Below are 5,000 nucleotides of genomic sequence, written 5' to 3'. Positions count from 1 at the left end.
GGACACAAATCCAACTACGAGCTTTTTAACCGCAACAACTTTAATATACGCTATTGGAGCCGGAATTACCGCGGCTGCTGGCACCAGACTTGCCCTCCAATAGATACTCGTTAAAGGATTTAAAGTGTACTCATTCCGATTACGGGGCCTCGGATGAGTCCCGTATCGTTATTTTTCGTCACTACCTCCCCGTGCCGGGAGTGGGTAATTTGCGCGCCTGCTGCCTTCCTTGGATGTGGTAGCCGTTTCTCAGGCTCCCTCTCCGGAATCGAACCCTGATTCCCCGTTACCCGTTACAACCATGGTAGGCGCAGAACCTACCATCGACAGTTGATAAGGCAGACATTTGAAAGATGCGTCGCCGGTACGAGGACCGTGCGATCAGCCCAAAGTTATTCAGAGTCACCAAGGCAAACGGACCGGACGAGCCGACCGATTGGTTTTGATCTAATAAAAGCGTCCCTTCCATCTCTGGTCGGGACTCTGTTTGCATGTATTAGCTCTAGAATTACCACAGTTATCCAAGTAACGTGGGTACGATCTAAGGAACCATAACTGATTTAATGAGCCATTCGCGGTTTCACCTTAATGCGGCTTGTACTGAGACATGCATGGCTTAATCTTTGAGACAAGCATATGACTACTGGCAGGATCAACCAGGGAGCTGCGTCAACTAGAGCTGAGCAGCCGGCCGCCCGGGAGTGTGTCCCGGGGGCCCGCGCGAACACGCAAGCGTCCGCTCAATTATTCTGCAAACAGGAGGAGGCTGAGCTCCCCTGCACAATACACCTCGAAACCCTCTCAGGTCCCGGCGGCGCGCAGCGCCGTCCTAAGTACTTGGTCGGGTTCGAGAGAGGCGCAATCGCCCGGAGTTTGGCGAGTAGACGCTTTAGGTGCGACCACCCGTGCTCCCAACTGAGCTTGCCGCTGCCGACAGAGGCCCGGGAGCGTGCTGTCGTGGCATTGCCGGCGGGAGACAACACGCGCCACCTACGGTGGCCGGCAGCTCCAACGCCAGCGCCACAGAAGGACAAAAGCCCCACTTGGGTGCCGAAGCGAACTCTCCCAGCACAGCGCACGCGCCAACACGTCCGCACAGCTGCGATACAATCCACCTGCGAGAACCGCAGAGGCGACCGAGCAGCAGACGGCGTCGCGGCGCCGAGCGCCGGGCGGCGGCGCATCCTCAGCACACACAGTCCTCAATCGGACCAGCACACTGCAGATGTCCACCGCGCTTCGCACCGGGCCCGCGAGGACCTACTTTGGCCGCACGGCGCCGCGTGCAGGGTGCGCCGGCGCGCAGCTACGCCGCCTGCCGCCTCCGTCGGCCGGCGCGCCTGCCACTGGCCGCCCCCACCAGCCGGCTGTAGCGCGTGCGCCCACGCACCGCGCGGCCAGCACGCCGGGAGGCCCCCCCTCACCGGCCGGGGACGGTCCCACCCAGCCACCGCCGCGTATCGCTTCACACCCACATGCCATTCACGTTCGTGGGCATGGTGGGTATCGCTGAAACAACCGGTTGGTAGCTCAACCGATCGTCGCCATCACTGATTCACCTCTAGCGAGAACAACCGCACCACAACGGTTTACCAGTTCTTCATTTGCGTAACGTCACCAGCAAACGTAGACGTCCATCGCCATTTGCAAATTCAACGATTGTTGCATGCCTGTGTCAGGTGTCACGACACACTATGTCTGCCCACATACACGCAACAACATGTGCACGCTTCGCGAACACGTGGAAGGTGGCCCCCGTACGTATGCGATGTCCATTGCGCGAACGACTGTCAACCGGCCTCTGTCGCATGTCGCAGATGTGGAACGCAGTGCACCATGCTATCACGGTGTGTGAGAAGAGACGACTACGTCTGACAACACGCGCCACTACATCAACAGACGGCTCATGCCGATCGCCATCCACGGCATACCATACTGCAATCCAGCTCTTATAGGGAGACGACATGTAGCTGAGTGCACAATATTTGGACCGTATGGTTCGCCGTTGTTGGCGCAGTCGTGGTACGGTCACACATGTACCACGATGTATCATTCAGTACATGAGGACCAATGTGCAGTACAGTGTGTGATTTGGACGTACAACATCAGCGGACAGTTGACACAAGCCGTACCACAACGTAGGCTGTGCTTCGCCATGCGAATGCCAATGAACAACTGCGAAGGGCATTGAGCATGTACGTCCTGCTGCCATCCGCATTACAGTGTATAGCTGCAAGGTGTTTAACATGAAGCGATACTCTGGGGACCGGGCAGTGCGAGTAGCAAACTATATTGCGGGGGTTGCAGTTAGGCAACACTACACTAATTTAACGCGTCGTATGACAATTACAGAGCAGGTTAAGGCCCAACGTGTGTTGGGTTAAGGCCCAACGTGTGTTGGGTTAAGGCCCAACGTGTGTTGGGTTAAGGCCCAACGTGTGTTGGGTTAAGGCCCAACGTGTGTTGGGTTAAGGCCCAACGTGTGTTGGGTTAAGGCCCAACGTGTGTTGGGTTAAGGCCCAACGTGTGTTGGGTTAAGGCGCAACGTGTGTTGGGTTAAGGCGCAACGTGTGTTGGGTTAAGGCGCAACGTGTGTTGGGTTAAGGCGCAACGTGTGTTGGGTTAAGGCGCAACGTGTGTTGGGTTAAGGCGCAACGTGTGTTGGGTTAAGGCGCAACGTGTGTTGGGTTAAGGCGCAACGTGTGTTGGGTTAAGGCGCAACGTGTGTTGGGTTAAGGCGCAACGTGTGTTGGGTTAAGGCGCAACGTGTGTTGGGTTAAGGCGCAACGTGTGTTGGGTTAAGGCGCAACGTGTGTTGGGTTAAGGCGCAACGTGTGTTGGGTTAAGGCGCAACATAGGTTAGGTTAAGGCGCAACATAGGTTAGGTTAAGGCGCAACATAGGTTAGGTTAAGGCGCAACATAGGTTAGGTTAAGGCGCAACATAGGTTAGGTTAAGGCGCAACATAGGTTAGGTTAAGGCGCAACATAGGTTAGGTTAAGGCGCAACATAGGTTAGGTTAAGGCGCAACATAGGTTAGGTTAAGGCGCAACATAGGTTAGGTGAAGGCGCAACATAGGTTAGGTTAAGGTACAATATAGGTTAGGTTAAGGTACAATATAGGGTAGGTTAAGGCGCAACATAGGTTAGGTTAAGGCGCAACATAGGTTAGGTTAAGGCGCAACATAGGTTAGGTTAAGGCGCAACATAGGTTAGGTTAAGGCGCAACATAGGTTAGGTTAAGGCACAACACGGGTTAGGTTAAGGCACAACACGGGTTAGGTTAAGGCACAACACGGGTTAGGTTAAGGCACAACACAGGTTAGGTTAAGGCACAACACGGGTTAGGTTAAGGCACAACACGGGTTAGGTTAAGGCAGAATACGGGTTAGGTTAAGGCACAATACGGGTTAGGTTAAGGCACAATACGGGTTAGGTTAAGGCACAATACGGGTTAGGTTAAGGCACAATACGGGTTAGGTTAAGGCACAATACGGGTTAGGTTAAGGCACAATACGGGTTAGGTTAAGGCACAATACGGGTTAGGTTAAGGCACAATACGGGTTAGGTTAAGGCACAATACGGGTTAGGTTAAGGCACAATACGGGTTAGGTTAAGGCACAATACGGGTTAGGTTAAGGCACAATACGGGTTAGGTTAAGGCACAATACGGGTTAGGTTAAGGCACAATATGGGTTAGGTTAAGGCACAATATGGGTTAGGTTAAGGCACAATATGGGTTAGGTTAAGGCACAATATGGGTTAGGTTAAGGTACACATTGTTGTAAGGAAAGGTGTTTTGGGGGGGGGGGGGCGGCAGTTTGTTGATTGTGATTATCGTAAGTAAATGACTGCGGCATCATCTGATTTGCCACGTCAGGGTGCACCTTTGGCTCATAACAGGCGGCGCTCTGATTCCATGCTTGTGGCAGACCTGTGTCTTTCATTCCTGCCATTGTTTGTGTGGTGTGACAGGAGGCAGTATTGTGATGTTGGGTGCACCCCTGTGTGGGACATGTGTGGGTGTTGGTGGCTTAGCTGAGCAATGGTGGTTGTCGGAAGGGTGGGATATTCTGTTTTCCGAGTGGACCTCCCGGTCTGGTTATGATAGTGTGGATTGTCTAATGTGGCAGAGAGGATGCACTGGGTGTTGTTCCATGCTGGTGCTTACATATCGTCTGCGTGCCTGTTACAGGCAGAGAGTAGTGCGTGATAAGAGTGTCTGGCTGACGTGTGATTGTGAGCAGAGTCTTTCAGCATGTATACGGACAGGTCTATACATTATCTGTATTCTGATGGCTCTATCTATTACTAATCAGCGCCGTGTATACGTTTAATCCGGTTCCAGTCGAAACTATTGTATCTCTGTACATTAGTGACACGGCGAGCCCGGTATGTAGTTACTCGTCTCGGCAGCTTCCACCGGTGTATGGCAAATGATTATAAGGAATCAGTCTAGTCGTCAATACCGATAGTCTGACGTCACATGTCTGGGGTGGGGGACGCTGCGCCCTTCCGGTGGGTCATGGCCTAGGAAGACTCTTCCCACGCAGGGGGGCTTGGACTGTCATTGACTCTTCCGAGTAATATACTTGCCGTACGTTTTTGCGACTGCGAGTGCAACGCTCACCGGTACCGACATGGATGGAGCGCCTCCTAGCTGCCGCTGAGCATCTGCATTCGTACAGAGAGCAACGCGATCGCGTCTGTAGCTCGTACGTGGTACAGCTCGCAGCTCATGTATATGGACAGCGGGAATGTCGCATATTGGACATAACTCTTCATGAAACGCACGTTATAGGGGTGGATTGCACATTGCGAGTGCGAGCAAAGTCCGCCGTTCATCCGCTGGAGTTGCGAGTTGGGCGGTTGGGGTGGGGCACGAACGGGTGCAGGTGGAGTGATTGCCGGTCCACGACTTCGTGCGGCAGAGGCGCTGGCGTTGGGGTGCTGTTGTCGACAGAGGATGCAGGCTTTGTGGGTGGGGTCGAAAGAAGGGCA

General features: G+C 53.7%; 1 non-coding gene across 1 annotated transcript in view; it reads right to left on the bottom strand.

Moving 5' to 3' along the window:
* Positions 1-663, bottom strand: part of LOC126434713 (small subunit ribosomal RNA) — a 1,910-nt gene extending 1,247 nt beyond the window's left edge. The window contains exon 1 of the ribosomal RNA XR_007579430.1: positions 1-663. This exon is cut by the window's left edge and continues 1,247 nt beyond it. This is a non-coding gene — a ribosomal RNA (small subunit ribosomal RNA).
* Between the last annotated feature and the right edge of the window lie 4,337 nt (positions 664-5,000).

The sequence above is a fragment of the Schistocerca serialis genome, unplaced genomic scaffold, assembly GCF_023864345.2.
Source record: "Schistocerca serialis cubense isolate TAMUIC-IGC-003099 unplaced genomic scaffold, iqSchSeri2.2 HiC_scaffold_1193, whole genome shotgun sequence".
Lineage (NCBI taxonomy): Eukaryota > Metazoa > Arthropoda > Insecta > Orthoptera > Acrididae > Schistocerca > Schistocerca serialis.
The sequence above is the reverse complement of the archived record's forward strand: the minus strand, read 5'-3'. Positions and strand labels throughout refer to the sequence as shown.